The following is a 19709-nucleotide window of genomic DNA, read 5'->3' as shown; positions in this document are numbered from 1 at the left end:
GCTTGACCTGCCTGAATCCTGCAAGCATCAGCCCTGCAGTTAGGAATGGCCTTGCAAACTGCCTGGTGGCTGCCAGAGAGCAAACAGGAGGTTGCAGCCTGGCAGCCACTTGACCACCAGGATGTTTTGGAAGCTGAGAACCATATTTTGGGGCTGCAGCTTGGCTCCCTGTGCTCCCTGAGCTGGGTCTAGCGTTCCCCTCCCCAGCTTTGTACTACAGAGATGCTTCTGTGCTGCCAAGAGATTTGCTCAGTGGCTGTAACATAAACTTGGGAAATATTCCCTCAGCCAGGGAGTTATATAAAGTGCATTCCCCACAACGCATGATTTCTCTCTGCAGGGAATATCCATGGTGATGATGCCCACAGCCTCTCGCCTGTTCTGCCTGCAAGCAGCAGAAATTCAGCTCTTGGTGCAAGCGCTTGGAAAAGCCACTTCCAGAGCCATCACTTGTTGGACAATGCAGGTGTGGCAAAATGAAAACCGCAAAAGGTCATTTCACAGAAAAATTCTGTCAGAGACAGAAAGAGAAACACATTGCTCCCACTGAGTCGCAACATCCTCTTCCCAAATTTATGGAATGAGTTATCTTGAGTTTTTCCAGCTTGAAACAATTAATAAGATCTGATTTTTGAATATAAAATAAATCACTGTGAAAACAAAAATGCTTTAAATTATTAAGATCTGTTTGACCAAGCAAAAAATATTTCCTTGAGCTTCTTGCAGAGATTTTTGAAAGTTTCCCATATCTCTCCTGGTTGGAAGAAAAGTCCTCACCAGATCTCAGATACCAAAATGCCCTGTCCACAGCAGGCAGAGAGAAGGTGGATGAGCAGAGCCAGTAGTGCTATGCTCAAAATCTCTGGCTCTGCTACCAAGATTTCACCCCTAGAAAACAGGAATAGTGAAGTTCACCCTGGATGTGGGAATCAGCACAGGCTGCCTCAGTTATTTCATTCTTCAGAGCTCATGAGGCACCAAAGCCTTGGGTGGGTGGCAGCACTGTCACTGTCACCTCCCCTAGAACAGCAGTATCCGTCTCAAACTCTCAGGGCCAAGAGAAATCCCCCCCTTTTTGCAGGAACACACTCATCTGAGCCCCTAGCAGTACATACATTCATTAATTCACCCAGAGTCACAGTCTAGCCATGCATTTCTGAGCAAATCCAACCTCACCCACTGGCAGTCAGTGTTTCCATCCCTCCTTTATACGTTTTCCTCTGCCACAGTCAGGATTGCTGTTTCCCAGCCCTTTGGAGCTGTCTCCCTGTGGTTACCTTCTCCTCCTTTGCCCTCCCCAGCAGCTACCACCTTCCTGTCCCCACCTCCGTCCCCTGCAGAGAGCCCTGCAGGAGACAAGCACCAGCCAAATAGATTTTTCCTGAGCCTCAAAGGTAGGAATTTTTTGTATTAAATTCCCTGGAAAAAGTAACTGCCTCTTCATAAATGTCATGGGAGGAAAAGCCCTGTTTCAAGATCGAAGCAAAGTTGGGATGGATAATATGGAAGGTTTCTGTGCCCAAAGGACTGGGGAAGGGAGAAAGGCAGGGGAATACAAATGGAAATGCTTCATTTGCTCCTCCTGAGGTGATCTGCTCACTTTAAAAGCCAATGCCTCCTCCAAAAGGTTACATTGCAACAGCTTGCAGCCCAGTTCACTACAGGGCCATCCCTGCAACCAGGCATGTTCCTGCCAGGGCAAGTCCCAGTGTTGGCTTGGAGCAGAGTCACCTGCCATGTCAGACCTTGGCTAATGACCTGCTCTGTCATCCTGTCCCTGTCCTCTGACACCATCCAGCTCTGTGATCCTGAGCCCTGTGGTCTAGGAACAGATCTGAAACTAAGTGCTTGTGGTTCACAGGGGGGACATTTTTCTGCTTGTGAGTCCATGAGTCCCGGAAGTTCTCAGCCAGCCTGAGCCATTCAGATGAGCACAGTGATGGGTTTTGACATTGCAGAGGAGAGGGTTTTGTGGGAATTGAGATTTGTAGGGAATCAAACCCCCTAGACAGTGCCCCGGGGCTGCCAGTGGACCCACTCCTTGTCCAGGATGTGGCATCACAGCATCTCTTGGCTGTGCCAAGTGGGCACCAAACATCCTGGCACACAGGCTTTTGTACAACTCCAGGCAGCTCATTCCTGCAGGGTCCTGTCTCAAAGCCCGTTTCTTCCTTCTCCCTCAGACAGCTGTTTACATTTTTGTTTGTGTGAATAATCTCAAATATGAAGGGCTTTGCTTTGCTCTTCACCCCATTAGATAATATTAATTACTGTAGGCAGCCAAGTAGCTTGGAGAAAGGGGACGAAAAAAGCCACTCTGGAAAAGCTGCAGGCCTTGCAAGTATTTAAAGGGCCATCTGCAACTCCTCCAAAACTGTACAGACAAATGAGAGCAGCAGTAGCACATATTTATTCAGTAGACATCATGGCAGCATTCCCGCTCCTGTCTCAGCCATGAACTAGCACCAGAAATGTAAGGCTTGCTGTTCCTCAAGCTCTCCTCTCTGCTGGGAATGCAGCAGAGATATTGCCAGGACTCAACCTGGCCAAGGAGTCACGTGGAGTTTGGGGTGCTGTGCCAAGACCTGCTGCACATCTTCTCCTAACAAGTTTTCCAACAATATTATGGGCTGGTTGGCCATTGGAAAGATGCTTGACTCAAGCAAACAAACAGTAACATCAGGTGGGCAGGGATGCAAACACAAACCTAGATTTCCCACTGGCCCATATACACAAATTCCCTCTGGGCATCTCTCATCCGAATTTAAATACCATCCCCACTTTGCATCTGGACCCAAATATTTGTTAGGCATAATAAGGAAAGACTGAAATCCACTTTAACATGTGTACTGAGACAAGCTGCTTAAGAACAAAAATAACAATAAGTTTATTAATAATTCATCCATTTCATGCAAACATCTCCAGGCAGGCATTCCTGTCTATTGTCACTCTGATATTAAGCAGAGTTACTGAGGCCTGGCCCTGATTTTTCAGTTGATACCAGCCAGCAAAGCTTCCAGTGGATGATACCGATTTACAGCTCATCTCCGTTTGCTGCTCTATTTACACTGCTTTGTTTAGGGGGTTTTGTGTGAATTACCTTTCAGGGCAGTCATAGCTTTTGAAATATGGGAAGGAAACAGTAGCAATTGGCAGAAACCTAAAGGGAAATTCAATCACAAATCTTGTCTATTAATTCCTGTTCCATCCCTTTCTTTCCCCAGCACTTGCCTTGGGAAATCGGGCCTATCCCTGGTATGCTTTTCACCAGAGATCTATACTGCTATAAATGTCAGACATTTGAAGAACAATCCTATCTATTAGCATGCAAAAGAGTATTATTGTCTGCAAGTTATTACGTTCAAAGGCATCTTTGTGCTTGGCAAATTATTGTCTGCAACTCCAGATCCCAGTACCAGCTATGGGAACACTCTGAAGAGACCAGGGTTCTCATCTAGCCCAAAACACAGTGCTCAACAAAAGGAGAAAATTGGACAGGAAAACGGTACAAATGTCTTCAATACACTTTTGGTACTCTTTTATGATGTTACTGACTTGTTAGAAAGTTGCCTCAACTTACAGAAGTTTTCATCTACTCCTGGACTAAAGTGGTACTAAAACAAGAAATGCAGATGTCTTCTGGCTGACAGGTGGAAGAGCCTTTCCAGCTGCTTCTCCAGCAGTAAATTGCAGCTGACTTCCCTCCCAGCCCTGGGAGCAGCTCAAGGAGGGTAACTCAGAGCTGAGGTGTCACTGATGTGCCCAGAGTGTGCTGAACTGGGGTTGAAATGTCATCTTAACACACCCTGGCGTGCTACATACAAACAGTTCTCAACTCCTCTGGCCCAGCTGCTACTCAGTGAGCTCAAAGCACTTCCTGGGGGAGTGTGAGCCATGCCGTGTCTGGCAGAGAGGAGACTCCAGTTCCCCCTCCAGTTATCTTGGGCCACCTGACTGTTCCTGTTCCTTCCTGCAGCCCTGTTCCTCCCCACTTGCCATCTACATATTCTCACTTAGCTCACTCAGCAGAGGGAGGGGTATCTGTGGGTGTGGTGCCCACCGTTTTATCTTTGAAATATGACTGTAAGATGCATGAATTGAAGATAAAATCCTTGCTGTGCAAAGAGTGCTGGAAAGCATTCCTGATCCAGTGCTGGCAATTGGATGTCTCAAGTGGGAGTGGATGGCCTGGGAGAAATCATAGAATCACAGACTGGTTTGGACTGGAAAGGGCCTTAAAGATCATATCAGATCACCCCTGCCACAGCAGGGACACCTTCCACTATCCCAGGCTGCTCCAAGCCCTTCCAGCCTGGCCTTGGGCACGTCCAGAGATCCAGGGGCAGCCACAGTTTCTCTGGGCACCCTGTGCCAGGGGCTCCCCCACCCTCATAGGGAACAATGTCTTCACTGTATCTCATGTAAACCAACTCTCTTTCAGTTTGAAGTCGTTCCACTTTGTCCAGTCACTTCATGCCCTCTCTCCATCTTTGTTGTAGGCTCCCCTCAGATCCTAGAAGGCCACAATAAGGTGAGTCTCACTCCTTCTCTTTTCCAGGCTGAACACACCCAATTCTCTCAGCCTTCTCTCACAGCAGAAGCGCTCTATCCCTGTAACCCCCTTTGTGTCTGCCAACTCTGGCCATGCTCCTTTAGGAAACAAATAATTGCAGAGAATGTTACAAGGCTAGGTGTCTAGATATCTATGCAATGCCTTATGTAGTGATTTACCAAAAAAATCACGTTGGCACAGATGCCCTCACAGCAAAACACATGGATTTGGGCAGAGTTCTGTTTCAACGTGGGTGGCAGAGCTTGTGCCCGTGAGCATCTGGAGCAGAAAAGAGCAATATACCCAGCACCTCCCCAGCAATGGGCTCTGATTTGGAGGGGCAGGACTTGGGGGAAGCCAACCCAGAGCAGGTGGTTCAAAACTGTGTTAACAACCTCGTTAACAAGCACTGCAGATTAGACCAAACAACAGCTCATCAGCATTCAGTCGAAAGGCCAGGGGCTGTACAGGAGGAATAGAGGAACAACGAGAAGGAGGGGAGATGAAAAGAAAGCAGAGATGGGAAGTGGTTTTAATAATATTGTTTCCTAATTACAGCACGGCACAGAGAGCAGATGCCGTCTTGCTTTGGCGTTTACAGCTCAGGCAAAGGACGTGCCAAAAGCACAGCCAGGGAACTGTTCACATAGAGACACACAGGCAGCACCTATGGCAGCAGCAATGGGGGACTGAGTGTCCCAGCACTGACCTGGGGCTCAGGTGAACTGTTGCTGCTGTCCCTGGTGGTGTTTCTTTTGAAGCTACAAAATGCAGTTTAAGGGCCTCTGCTGAGCCTGGTCAGAGGTGCACCAGTTTGCAGGACGGCATCATCCTCAAAGAAACTGGTAAGTAGGCTGGAGGACAGCACCTGCATCACCTGGTGTGGAGAGACACGTTTCTCCTGCAGCTCTGTGCCCTGGGAAGGGGAATGCCCCTTCAGCTGCTGTAGAGCCATCCTCCCAGCACAGTGTAGACCTGTTGCTTTTCTTTTTACCTCCTGAAACATTTATGATGCAGGTTCAGGACTATTATCCCACTACAAGAAACCAAAATTACTTACTGCACAGCCTGTCACCACAGCTGGCACTGTGGGGCAGATCCCTGAGCCTGCCCCTGGCACTTACCACTCCCCCACAGCAAACTGAGCAAGGATAGGAACATGTGGGGCCACTATGGACCTTCCCCACTATGCCCCAGGATGCCCCAGGCTCATTTTCTCTGAACAGTGTGTGTATGGGAAGGAGATTTTTAACTCGTGAAAAACTCCCCTCCAGCCTGGCGTCTGCAAGCCCCCCATGCCTGTCAGAGCCACACACACAAGTGCACAGGATGAGGCACACTAATGCATGTTTTGGTCACAGGCCAAAATAAACGCCAGCTATAATAACCCTCCCAGGAAAGCCAAACAGAGGACCCCTTTGTTAGGGACAACTCGGCGTGTTACGCTTCATTTGGGCCAACAGCACTTCCAGCACGAGGCACAGGGCACCCACCATCTGCTTGATGTGGGCAAGGTGGGCTGAGGGCAGAAACCAGGGAAAAAGGGAAATCTCGGGACAAGGAAATTTGGATGATGCCTCTTGAGTCAACCTGGCCCACAAAGACTCTAAAAATCAGGCAGCAAAAAACCTGGGAAGAAGTCTGGCAGGTATGTTGGGCTCATTGTGGTCTCTGCTGGAGATAAGGGTGTGTAATGGGGCAGGGAACAGCAGTGTCTTCTGTCCTACTCACCTTTTGAGCAGGTGTTATGAAAGGATCCAGCTTCAGGATCTGCTGTCTTTGACTAATTCCTGTTTAGTTTCCTTCAAAAACAGAGACAGAGGAACAACAGCAATTGGATGAAACCCTATGGCTCTCTCTAAGCCCAACACAAGCATTAGTCATTTGTGGAAACTTCTTTATTGATGTGTAAGTATGATGAAATGACTCAGGGGATGGTCTGTCCTGACCTGAAGGGGACAGGACAAACTGGAACCCAGTCTATACTGGGATCCTCCCAGTGTGAAGTGGCAGGTGTAGCCCAAAGCACCTGAGCCCAGCAAGAAGCACTGATGTTCAGGTCAGTGTGACGCACTCCTGCGAGGAGGGGGTTGGAATTACTGGATTGGTATGGAACCCTTCCAGTTGGAGCTCACACATGATTCTGGGATGCTCTGATGACCCGCAAGCTCCTGCAGCAGCTGCAGCAAATCAGTGGGTGCCAGGTGGTAGCAGAGCCCTGGGCCCGTGTCCTGCCCTAGCCCAGGTGCTGATGGTCAAGGCCATCAGCAGACAGCATCTGCTGATGGGAAGGGGGTGAGAGCAGTTTCAAGAGGCAGGGAGGTACCTTTATTACGGGAGGGATTGCTCTTCTCTCCAGGGAGTCTCTGCTGGGTGCAGGATGCCCTTGCTGTCCTAGGTCAGGTTGTGCACTTGGGGTGAAATGAGCTCTGTGTGCTGCAGGGGATGGTTGTGTTTGTGGGGTGCAGGGGCTGTGTGTATGAGAAAACCTGCTCTCCTCAGGTAACACATCTCCTTTGCTGGTACCACTGAGTGTGGGGTGCTTAGGAGGTGACCACTAGCATGTAACAGGCTGGTCTAGAGGGATTTGTCCCAGCAGCAGGTGAGGTCAGGCATAGAGAACACTAAGTGCCCCAGGGTGCTACCAGGGTTAGCTGTGTTTTGCTGCCTTAAAGCCAATAGAGTACTTGGGGTGTTTAGTCTCTGTGAAAAGCCAGAAACAGCCTTTCTGGAGCAGCTTCCCAACAGCTGCAGCTTATGGACTTCTGTGGAGCAATCTCTGAGTTTCACCAATCCAAAGTGTGCTGAAGAAGGGGAGCTGGTCCTGGGCCAGCACAGATCCGTGTGGACATCCCATGTGCCTTTCTTGTGGTGTGTGCTGGACTCAAATTTCCTTGAAAAGCCTCGTTGACTTCTAAATAAATACAAGGAAGGGGTACAGAGGGGTTGAGGGTGATAGGCCTGCAGCTCCAGCTCTTGCAAAGTTAATATCGTTTCTCCCTGTAGGGATGGAATTTCTGATGTTATCAAAGTGGAAATCCAGGTATGTTTCAGTCCTGTGTGGAAAAGCAGTGAGCAGTTTATTTTTCCTTTGACAGATCACTTATGATCTACAGCCATCTGGCAAAGCCATTCTTAACTTTCTTCCTCTTCTTTATGAGGGCCAAAGGAGTGAGAGTTGTTTGCAGCTGGGATGCCAATTGCTGCTGGCAACTGCTGCTGGTTTGGGATCCTTTTCCTCCCCTCTGCAGCCCTGAGAGGGAAGAGAGGCTTCAGCAGCAGGCAGGGGGTTCTTACGTGCTTCTTAGTGGTGTTTAGACTCCTAAATCATGGTGTTCAACACCTCAGCTGTGGCTCAAAAAGAATGTAATGCTTATGTTGGGTTGGGGAAAAGAAAAAGGAGGGGGGAGAGGGGGTCCCTGCTGTTCTGTAGGGGAAGTGGCTGCACCTGGCTCTGTTGGATAGCAGTGGTGCATAATGGGCAGAGAGGAAAGCGGTCTGTAGCTCGAGGATGTGCATGGTGCACACAAGGATGGGGCTCATGCCTCAAAACTGTGGTGTCCCAGCAGCTGATGTGAGCAGCAGAGCAGCTTTTGGCATCCCTGGGTGCGTTGGAATGATGAATTTTGATTTTTTTATGCTCATAAAATGCTCTGCTAGCCTGGAAAGGAAGCATTAGGGACGTGCAAATAATTAATTACTGATTAGCTGTAGATTGCTCACAGGATCCAGCCGGGGACTGAGCACTTCCACCACGGAGTGCTGTAATCTGTGTGGGTCGGAGGGGTGGGCGCTGCTCAATTGCTGTGCCCGAAGGAGCAGGAGGCTCAGCAATGGGAAATACTTGAGAGACAAAAAGAAGCATTTCGGGACTGTAAAGGGAGAGCACATGGTGCTGGGGGGAATGACAACAAGGTGCCCTTCAGGAGAACGACAGTCAGAGATGGGATCAAAGCCTCTGTTAGGGGCATTGCGACTCCTCTAGAGAATGTCAGGGAGCATTAAGCATTGAGTCTCGAGCTCCTCGGGGAGGAGCAGAGCCTGAGGTGATTAGAGGTGATCTGCCCCCAGCTGAGGTGGGAGTTTGGGGTTTATCAGGTGTTTTGAGCGAGCTGCTGCCCAGAGTGGGGTTTCCTGAGGTGAGTGTGAGAGTGGTTTTGCTGTGGGAACTGAGATGGAAGTGCTGGGACATGCGCTAGTGCCAGTGTGTTCCCTCGTCCAGACGAAGGGAGTTCATGAAGGGCTCAGGCTCACAGGTGGGCAGAGGAGCAGCCCGGTGCATTGAGCACTCTTCTGCTCAGGTGAGGGGTTTGCTGCAGGGTTGTGGGACATTTGTTTCCCCTGTGGGAATGACCATCCCTCTCTCACAACTGTGTCAGTGGTCTCTGGTGCCACTGAGAGTGGCTCTGGCTTCTCTGTCACTCCTCTGTACCTGTGCCTCCGCTCTCATTGGCATGCAAAGCTTCCCTAGTTTGCTTTATTGATAAAAATCCTTGCTGCTGAAAGAGCTATCAGACAATAAGTTATATGATCACTAACTTGGTGGTGAAAATATAAGCTTTAGGCATTCCCAAACTTCTTTCTCCCCTTGGCAGTGCTGGCACTAATGCCTGAGGGGCTCCCTGGTGAGGAGGCTGAGCAAGGCTTTACCGACAGCTATTTGGAACCCCCTGGCACCTGGCCTGGTTGTTAGTAAGGGAGAATGAAGAGTCCCAGACAGCAGTTGGCAAGGCTCCAGTGTGACAGTAATCACCTTTCAGCTGGAATTTTGGCTCTGATTAAACTCTGTAAGTCCTGGAAATATGTACGAGTGAAACATGCCCAGCTACGGCTTTAAGTTGCTTGGCTGCCCTCTAAGGGCAGCAGTTGGCTCCTGAGGATGTCCTCAGGGACTGAAACAGCAGTAAAAGGTGTTGCAGTGATGCAGAAAGAGTTAATGCCCGTGGGTTGAGGCTCGACTCGACCTGAGCCAGCAGACTGGAGCCGAGTGATGCAGCTTCTTTGGTGTCGACGTGGGAAAACGATAAGGGGGAGGCCTCTTCCAGCCCAGCTAATGATCTGCAGTAATGAGAACTTGGCCTCCATCTGCTCCCCGGCCAGGCTGGGCAGCTCCTGAGGCTGGGTGGTCCTGCCTCAGCCGGGAGTGTGTGCCAGAGGCACTGAGAATCCTTCTGGCTCCGTGTGAATGTGCTGAGGGGGGGATTGGGAGTGCTCTGGGGGTCCTGATGGCTGTGCTGAGCCCTCGGGATAGAGGGTGACACGTGGGGGGAGCTGGTGGTGACGTGCCAGTGGAGCTCATGCTTCCACTCCTGGGGCTGGCAGGGCCCCGCAGCCATACCTGGGCTTGTTTGGTTGGTTTTCCGTCGTGGAGTGCCAGTTTTCTGTTTTTCCAGCAAGACGCTGAATCTGTAGTAGGCGCAAATTTCGGGAAGGTCCCTGCAGACCAGGGAGCCAGGAGAAATGTGTACCTGCCTTTCCATGGTGCAGCATCAGGCCAGCCTGGGGGGTGCTGATGGTGGTGCCCAAAAGCTGCCACATCCCTGGCAGGAGATGCCATCGACCAATTAGTGTTGTTTGGCTGTTTTATTTGTTCCCCAGTTGAGGCTGACAGCTCAGTGCCAGGGTGTAAAGAGCCCTGCTTGAGTGAAAGAGCACCGAGCCTGAGTGGTGCCTGGGGCACACTGGAGCCCCCTAAATGAGCTCAGTGAGGCTTGGAGAGCAAAGTTCCAGCCTAAACATGTTCTGATGTTTGTGTTTGTTGATTGATGGTGGTGTTTGGGTGACGCTCACAAAAGAACCACTTGTGTCCTGGTGGGATCTCTGCATCCCAGTTGGTTATGGCAGGTCACAATCATCTCTTCAGGCTTCTCACCTCTCCTCCTGCATGGTCAAAGGGGATAGTGCTCAAATCTGGGCAGCAGGAAATGCCCCAAGGGGATCAGACCAAAGTCCCCAGCTGCAGCAGAATGAGATGCTTTTTAGGGAGGTCATTTTAAGACAGTCTCCTGTGAACTAATCTTTATCCCTAGCAAATGGCCAGTAGATTTTTCTAACTTGCTCTGGTGGATGCTACACGCATTTTGCATGAAGCACAGGCAGGTTTTCTCACTGTACTGGAGATGGCAGCAGAGCACTCCTGGCTCCTGTGCATCTCAGCATTTAAATCTGCTCTTTCTCCCCTTGTGCTTTAGGCTGTTTGGAAGTTGGTCTGGTCAAAATATGGATTGGCTCTTAGGTCTTAACCATTCAGCAAATTGCTTTTCCATTGATTTTCTTGGAGTTGCTGTTTTCTGAAATTCAAATTCTAAGAGCAGATCTCTAAAGAGCTATTAAATCATCTGGCTTTGCCTGCACAGGGCATACAGCTCGGTCCTCTGGGCTCTGTCCTGAGCTCAAGTTCAATCAAAGCAGGTTTCTCTGCCTGGAAGCTGTGTTGTTTTGGGGAATGGTGCCTACCCTTGTAAGGTTTGCTTGTTTAAGTGTCTCACACTAAACTGACTGTAAATCATAGAACCTTGGAGTGGTTTGGGTTGGAAGGGGCCTTAAAGATCTCGTTACAATCCCCTGCCACGGGCAAGAGCACCTTCCACTAGACCAGGTTCTTTGGGGTCCTGGGAACACCTCCAGGAATGGAGTCAAATGAAACGTGTGAGGTCTTTTGGTTTTAATCCAGTGTTTCTTGGTTGGAGTTCACAGCACAGGCTTGAGTGAAAAACCTTGTGGATCCCCATGGTCCCAGTGAATGGCACGAAGGAAGGGGTCAGGTGTCTGATGTGCAGGATCTTTCTGAAGGTTGTCCAGCAGTACCAAACACATCCTTGTGTCATGGGGCCATTGTAGGTTTCTAGAGAGAGCTGGAGGTGAGGCTGAGCTGAGGGGACCCAACACTCCAAGGCCCCAGTGTCTAAGATCCTCTGTAGAGATGTATTTAACTCCCTTCAGGCAATGCTGTGAATTTAACTACCTTCCTAAATGACAGGAGGAGTCCAATAGCCACCAGTGTTATTGATCTGGTGTGCTTTCACCACTGAGTGAAGAGAACAATATTTCTGTTTAAAAACAAATTTTAATTTCAACCATGAGGTAGTTCAATAAAAGATGAAGTGTCTTTGTAATGGAAATGATAGAAGTGAAAACAAGTAATCTCTATTTATGGTACAGCTTTTGTTGTTGTTTGAAAGGATCCAGTGTTCCACAGGACTTATTTGTGGAGGGACAAGAATAACTTTCTGGTTCAGTTCTTGGCTAAAGCAGCGTTTGTTTTGATTTGTTTAAAGAAAACAAACAAACACAAACTTCCAAATGATTTTTGGCTGGAGTTTTTACTGGAAATCCAATCCTCTTACGCATAGAAAATATTTTTTAATGCTTCTGTGAAAACCAGCTTTGAGAGGATGTTGTTCTGAGCTGCAGAGATGGACAGCTCGGCACAGGTGCTGCTTTGGAGAGGTCCGGAAAGGCACCTCGGAGAAACCCGCTGATGTTCCCAGGTATGACGTGGGGATTTGAGCTGCGGGTAAATATTGAAAACTGCTGCGATGCCTGGCTTGAGCTGCACCACAAGAGGGCCACCGGAGGCCACAAATCCTCGGCTTCCTCCTGGGGAAGATGTGAGCTGTGGGAAAAGGTCCCCGGTGCAGGGCAGGGGCAGCGGTGGCAGCGAGGTCTGTGCTGCTCTGCTGCTTGCAGGTGGCTTCCTCAACGGGGAGCAATTTGGTGGCGTTTGTTAAATGCTGTTGTTAAATTTTTAAAGCGTTGCCCTTCCAAAGAAGGAAGATGGAGCTGGGGAAGGGTCTGGTGCACAAATCTTGAGAGAAGTGGCTGAGGCAGCTGGATTTTTAGTCGAGAGAAAAGGAGGCTGAGTTAGGGACCTTCTGGCTACAACCTCCTTTCAGGCAGTTGAGGAGAGCAAGGTGGGGACCAGTCCCTTTTCCTAAGTAAGAAGCAATTAGAATTAGATGTTCTGACGTTATGCTGGGGAAGTTTACATTGGGCTATTAGGGGGAATCGTTTCACTGACAGGGTGGTCAGGGACTGAACAGGCTGCCCAGGGAAGGGGTGGAATTGCCGTCTTTGGGAGTATTCCAGAAGCTTGGCACTTAGAGACGTGATTTTCCTGGTGGACATGGTGCTGCCGGGCTAACAGTTGGAACTGATGAACTAAAGGTCTTTGCCGATCTAAAGGAAATGTATTAAATTCCTGCTGTGTGCTTCTCTGTTTTGTGGCTCAGGGCAGAGGTTGCTGCTCTCAGTGCAGGTCAGACCTATGGGACTCTGCCCTGTTAATTGTCTGCAGTCCAGCTCCCATCCCAGTAGTGGAAAACATGGGGTTTTGGTCAGAGCCCTCCTTGGGACAGGTGGCAAAACACTGAAGTGATGTTGGAGGCATGGTTGGAGCATCCCAAGCTGCTTGATGCCACACCTTGCTGTCCTGGTGGCATCTGCTGCTCCTTGGCACCCTGGTCCTCCTGCACTTGAAGGGCAGGGGATGCAACATGGATGCAGCAGAATGCTGAGCTGGAGCTGCGCAGGGAAAGAAATCATTCCTGGCTCATCAGTAGCAATGACCCATTGTCTGTGGAACCAAACAATGGTTTTAGACTCTTCTGGAAATGGGTGGAGTAGGCTGAAAAATGCCTTAAAATTGGTTTGAAATTGTTGGATTTTCGGGGGCAGAGGTGTAAGAGAAAAGTGTGGAGGGATGCGCAATCCCTGTGCAACAGCTACAGTCCTCCTGGGAAAGGGGTTCCCTGCTGGGAGGTGGTTGTTGCCCGGCAGCCCCTGCTCATGCCAGGGCTGCTGTGCTCAGTGTTCATGACCTGACTCAGAACAAGGGCTTGTCTAAACAGAAGCAGGAGCTCAGTTAAAGCAGAGATGCTCTTAATTTTAAAAAAGTACGTAATGGCAGGAAAAACAACCCATGATGATTTAAAGAACTGACTCAGGCCAGCAAAGGCCAGTCCTGAAATAGACCTCGAATGGGGCTCGTTGAAAATGCTTCCATCAGAACAGTTGCCTGATGGAGAATTTGGCATTTCTGCTCAAAGAAATATTTCAAGAAAAGCATCTGCTTCTGTGGAAAAATTAATCTTGTTGGATTGGAAAAATGGAGCATGTGAGAACTGAAATCCTTCAGTGCAGCAACGTGTTGTGCCAGTTTGCAAGCAGACTCCACCTCTGTGTTAAACTTGTGCTGCCCACTCATCCTCACAGGAGGGAACCCCCCAGATTATTACATCTGCCCCTTCCCATCTGCCTGCTTTTTCTTAGCAATGATTAAAGCCTCCCCTTCATTGTGGAGGACTGGAAGGTCAACTTTTGGAGCAGTGTGTGGCTGCTCCCCTGGGACACTAAACTTTCTCTGCTGCCTCCACTCCTGGTCCCCTCCTACACAGACTTCTGGGAAACTCCATCTCATAGTGATGCTTCATATGTCCTGGGAGGTGGTTGTGACTGGACAGCCAGGAAAGGCAATTCATTCTAGTTGGCTTATTTGTGACTTTAATTAATTGTTTTGCAGCCAGGGGTTGATTTTCCAGGAGTTTCTGTATCTCCTTGTTATCTTCTTGCTCATTTCTGTGCCAGTCCTAAATTGTGATGGAAATCTAATGTAGGAGATGGGCAAGTTGTCTGGCCAGGTCCATTCAACAGGGTCATGGTTAGTCTCAGGACCTGTTTGTTCAGTCAGGATGAATCACCCTGTAAAGCACTATTGGACTTTATTGTGCCTTCCTCCAGCAGTGAGAACTTGCCCTTCAAAAAACAGTGTGGAATAACCCAGGTCTGAAGCATGAATCTGACACAGAAGTGCTTCTACCCATTTTTTTAAACACTGCTCTCCCCACTTTAAGGTTGGAAAAACCGCAGGACACTTGCAAAAACAGATACTTATATTCACACTTAGGTGCCCAGACTTGAAAATGGGAGGGAAGATGTCTTAAATGCTGTGTTTTCCCAAAACCACATCAGCAGCAGGCAGACAGAGGCAGCTGAGGGAGAGCCTCAGGTTGGTGTCCATCACCTGAAGAGCTGTGCTGAGGGAATTGCTCTAAGTCCTTGCAGATACATGGATGCAAAAATCTTAGAAAGGGATTTTTGTGCATGGATGTGATTCTTCAAGGCCAGGACACTGTCATGAGCTGGGCTCACTGTTGATGTGAGTAAGGGGCTGAGCTGAAATCCTGCTTGGACGCTAGGATGAATGTGTTTTCCTCAAGTGAACTTTATGAAAGGACTTCTCAGTCCATTTAAGAAAACAAAAAAGTGTTAGGAGCAGAGGCTTGGCCAAAGCTTGGGGTCTCGGTGTGGAGACTGGAAGGAACAGAAAAGCCTCAGTGGAGAACATTTTCTAAAAAAACAACCCAGGTACAGGCCAGGCTTGTATTTCTGTGCTAGCGTGGGCTCTATTTACCAACCTTCCTGTGCCCCAAGAGAAGCAGGAAGGCGTTTAAGGAGAAAATAGGAAAGAGCCCTCTGTCCTGAGAGCTGCTGTGTCCTGTTTTCTGGAGAGCAGGCCTGTGAGAGCACAGGCTACAGACTGACAGATGTGTTGTTTAACACCAAGGCTGGTGCTGGTGGCTGCTGTCAGAGCCAGCCCTAGCCCCAGGGCAGGAGCGGAGGGATGGAGAGCCCTGTGTGCAGCTCCCCTCTGGAGTCCCCATGGGCAGCTGTGTCCCTGGGCAGCAGGCAAGGTCTCCCTGCAGCCCCCAGGGGGTTTCCCCCTCCTCCCCACTGTGTGACTCCAGGTCTGCATTAGGACAAAGCCATTCAGTCAATGGTTGCATTTATGTGCCAAATTTCCCTGCTGCTCTTGGGAATAGATGTGCTCCAGATAAAAGCAGCCTGTTCTAATTCCAGGCATCGTCCAACACTGGAGAAATATTGATTCTTTCTGCATTGCCAGGACTTCGGAGAAACGAAGCGGACACAGGTACTGGCTTAACAAACTGGTAATGTCCTAGTGGATTTTATCCACATCTGCTTCCTGCAGCCTCAGAGCACAGATTCCCTAATCCCACACCCCAGGAAGGCGGCCCTAAGGTCAGGCTGTGTCCTGCTGGGGGCCATGCTCCCCTTGGCAGCCTGCAGCTCACAAAGGGCTGATAAGAAAGGGATTCAGTCCAGTGTATTGGCATTTGTGTGTGGTAGCTGTATTAGAAGTGCTCACTGTCAGCCCAGCCATCACATATAATTGACTTCTCTTTTTCCATGTGCCTCCTGGCAACAGCAGCTCTTCCCAGACTCTTGATGGGGTGCTGAGTCTGGGAAGGCTGCTCTGTGCAGGAGAGGTATGTGAAAATGGTCAGGATTGGCTCAGGAAGGGAAATGTGGCCCCTTCCTACCTGTCTCAGGATTTGCCTGAGCATGCCACCAGAAGCAGTTCTCTCTGCAGATTTGCTGTCAAGCCCTGGCAAAGGCCATCTGTGAAGGCTGTGGATGCACTAGAAAAAGTGCATCATCTTTGGGATGGGAAATCCCTTGGTTTTGGTGAAATAACCCAGTCGCTGTACAATGGCTTGATTGTTTTGGTGGAGAGAGGCTGAGTTTTGTTGTGGTGCTGCATGGGCACACTCAGCAAAGGAGCACCAAAATGCTCAATATCACGTATCACGCTGGAATTGGATCCTTCGGTTATGGTCTTGTGCATCCCAGCTCCACAAAAAGCAGTGTAATGGCTGGAGAATATGAGAGCTCAGAGCACATTTGTCATAATGGTACTGTACAATGCAGACAGGGCTTGGAAGAACCTCTTGCAGCTGCAGCTCCAAATGCTGAAAGCACATGTTCTTTTTTCATGGAATCATGGAATATTCTGAGTGGGAAGGGATCAACCAGGATCATCCAGCCCAGCTCCTGGCCCTGCCCAGACCCCCAACAATCCCACCCTGGGCATCCCTGGCAGCGCTGTCCAAAGGCTCCTGGAGCTCTGGCAGCCTTGGGGCCGTGCCCATTTCCTGGGGAGCCTGGGCAGTGCCAGCAGCCTCTAGGGGAAGAGCCTTTTCCTAATTTTCAACCTAAACCTTTCCTGACACAGCTCCAGCCCTTCCCTGCGTTCTGTCCCTGTCACAGACAGATCAGTATCTGCCCCTTGTGAAGACATGCACCACTCTTTTGGGATACAATAAGATACAAATTTCTGAGTTGCTTCAAAAAAACTTTTTTTTTTCCGTTCTCTTACCCCAATACTGGAGCACCTAAATTTGCAAACACTTGAAAGTCAGACCAAGATTTCCTTGAAATAATCCCCACAAGCTTTTGAGATGTCACAAGAGTATCATCAATGTATCCCAGATATTACCAGTTCCATCTGATTGAATTTTTATACTTGCAAATAGAATAATCTAATGACCTAATTTCTGAAGGAAGTCTGTTATTTATTAGCCATGATGTAAATTCTACCAGCATTAGAATAAAGGGCATTGGGCTTTTGAATTTCTGCTATTTTTAAAGATCTAAATCTCTGGGGCAATTAATCATTTTCCTGACATATTGAATTCAGTCATGTGTTATAGCAACAAAACTTGCAGTTTATGATGCAACATTAACTTGTCAGCAAGAGGGACAATTCATGACTGTCTATGGGTAGCAAGTGGCAGGCATATTTGGACAACTATCCTATAGTTTTTGCAAGCATCAGCAAATCTTGTTGGCAAAGCCAATGTAGGCAGTGCATAATATACACTTTTGCTTGTATATATATATATAAAACCAACAAATAATATAATCTGCTATCAGGAGTTTCCACTTATTTTCCGTAACGAGTGCTGGAGGGTCTGTAAAAGCTGGTCTCGTAAAAAGAAATTGCAAAGGATGAATTTTTCCTTTACAAGGGAGATGGAAGAAACTGGAATTTGTTTGGATGCATGAGTCTCTGTGACACACAGTTCATCAAATGTGCTGCTACACGAGGGAGGGTCCCGGGTTGGGACAGGGACACTGAGTGATATGGACATACTTGGGAACTCCAAGAGCAACAGAGCAAACTGTGGCTTTCAGGAGCAACAGTGGCCTTGGATAGCAGCAGGCTGGATGTCTGGGGGGATTTCCTTTGAGATATCAGAGAGGAAAGAGTTGGAAAAGCTCTGAGGAAGGAGAGAGGTGCACTTTGCTGCTGTTTGTGGTGGGGCTCTGAAGGGTCCTTGAGAGTGCAGGGTTTTGCCTTGGGTGCTGAAGAGGAAATCAAAGGATAAAAGAAAAGGGAGAATTACTGGGGGAAGCAAACAGATTGGAAACAAAATCATCCCAGTGCTGTTCCAGGCAAATATGAGCTGAGGCAAAACCTCAGGCAAGGTTTTCCAGAGCAGAGACAGATGCAGCTGTGGGAGGATAAGCCAACACAGGAACTTGAGCAGGGGTTTGGCAGGGTGGGGAATGCAGGAGGCCATATTCAAATCCCATACAGTCACTGCCCTTGGGTCGAGTCAGGCAGCAGGGAGAGAGCCGAGTGAGCTTAAGCCGTGGGTGCTGGCAGGAGGGTGGGAAGATGGTGCTGCACAGCAATCAAAGACCTGTGGGGAGGCTTTACAGAGTGTGGGGAGAGAGGTGAAGAGTTTTAACTGGAATAAGGCTGGGCAGAAGACTGTGTTCCAGAGAAGATAAATAAGAAATCAGCAGTAGTTGAAGAAACCTAAAATTGCTTGATGTTTTGTACAGTGGGATAAGATGGTAAAGATTAAATGCTGATGGAGGTGATTATGGGCTGCCATTCCCCTCATGGTGGGTTTGGACTCAGGCTCAATACAGGAATGGGCTGATGACCTGGAAAAGTGTGGCTGTAGTGCTGGCCTTCCCCCAGGCATGGGGATCAGTCTTGGATCACTCAGTGTCCATCAGCAGGGGATTGGCACACAGGCAAAAAGCAGAGTGACACCAGCTGTCAGTGAGGTTCCAAAACACAGCTGGAAGAGAGAGCACAGATACAGGGATGGGAGGCTGTGTGATGCAGACACACACAGTGCCACATGCACAGCATAGCTCTATGGCACGAGTTCCCAGGTATCTTTGTGGTCCAGGAGGAGGCTGCTCCTGCATAAGTGGCTGTCGTTTGAACAGGATATGTGGGTCATAGGGGTGGCATGTCCTGGCTGCTCCTCTTTGACCACACACCACACCCTTTTTCCAGGTGAGGGATGCTGGCCTCGTAGTTGGGAGCTGAGACACTTCACCAGCTTAGGTTTAAGCTGGATAAAAGAGGCTTTTATAGCAGCAAGTTGTGATGGAAAGCATAAGTTACATTCCATTTGGGGATGGGAACATATGGCCTCCAGTATCTTCACAAGCCTCACAGAACACAGTGGGTTTTGTCTTGTTATTCTCAGATCAGTTGATTGCTGTAATGTGGGAAAGACTGACTTATGAGGGACATAAGCACAAATTATCCAAATGAAAGGAAACAGAGAGTGTAAAAAGAGATCAGCTCAGCTGAGCTGGGAGCTGCTCAGTGCCCTGAGAATCAAAAAGGAAGGACTAAGAGAAGAAGGTAGCAACCAGATCAAACAAATAAGCATACCATTAAAAAAAAAAAAAAAAAAAAAAAAAGTAGAGGGAAGAATCATTGTGAATGAGACTGATCAGGCAGCCATCCTCTGCCCAGCTGCATGGTGAAAGAGCCCAGAACATTCCATGTTTACAGAACATCCATTCAAACCTGTATAATTGCAGATGGATATTCCAGTTACTGCTCTGCAGGCATTGATGGTGTGGGCTCACACTAGAGGTACTTGGATAATTGGCATGGATGAAATTCACCCTGAAGTGTAGCAGAGACTGTAAATAATAGGAGGCCAGACAGAGAGCAAACGACATGTTGAACCAATGTGGTTATCATGGCGTTCTCAGTTTATTCTCTCTCAGATGATGGATTATATAGTTTCTTGTTGCAGAGACTCTGTATAATAGGAGGCTGGTCAGAGCAAACAACATGTCTCAGCCAATGTGGCTACCATGTTGTTCTCCCTTTATTGTTTCTGTACAGCGACTTATATAGATTCACAACAGAGTTTACAATTACAGGGCATACAAAGAATGCAAGCAAGCCTTATTTATCTTAGTCTTAAGGTGGCTAAAGTGTCAGTACTACACTTCTACGCTTAGAAACCCATTATTCCTCAGGACACTTTAAGGTGAAGTGTAAATTTGTTAGTGAATTTCTGACTGC

At 48.6% G+C, this 19709-nt stretch overlaps 1 protein-coding gene across 1 annotated transcript in view; it reads left to right on the top strand.

The window, feature by feature from the left end:
• The first annotated feature begins 6869 nt into the window (after positions 1–6869).
• The window catches only part of COL27A1 (collagen type XXVII alpha 1 chain), a 191188-nt gene continuing 178348 nt past the window's right edge, over positions 6870–19709 (top strand). The window contains exon 1 of the mRNA XM_066332459.1: positions 6870–6950. The gene's annotated coding sequence lies outside the window, so the exon portion shown is untranslated. The remainder of the gene's footprint in view (positions 6951–19709) is intronic.

The sequence above is a fragment of the Sylvia atricapilla genome, chromosome 19 (genome assembly GCF_009819655.1).
Source record: "Sylvia atricapilla isolate bSylAtr1 chromosome 19, bSylAtr1.pri, whole genome shotgun sequence".
Taxonomy (NCBI): Eukaryota; Metazoa; Chordata; class Aves; order Passeriformes; family Sylviidae; genus Sylvia; species Sylvia atricapilla.
Note: the sequence above shows the minus strand (reverse complement) of the source record. Positions and strands in the feature narration are given on the sequence as shown.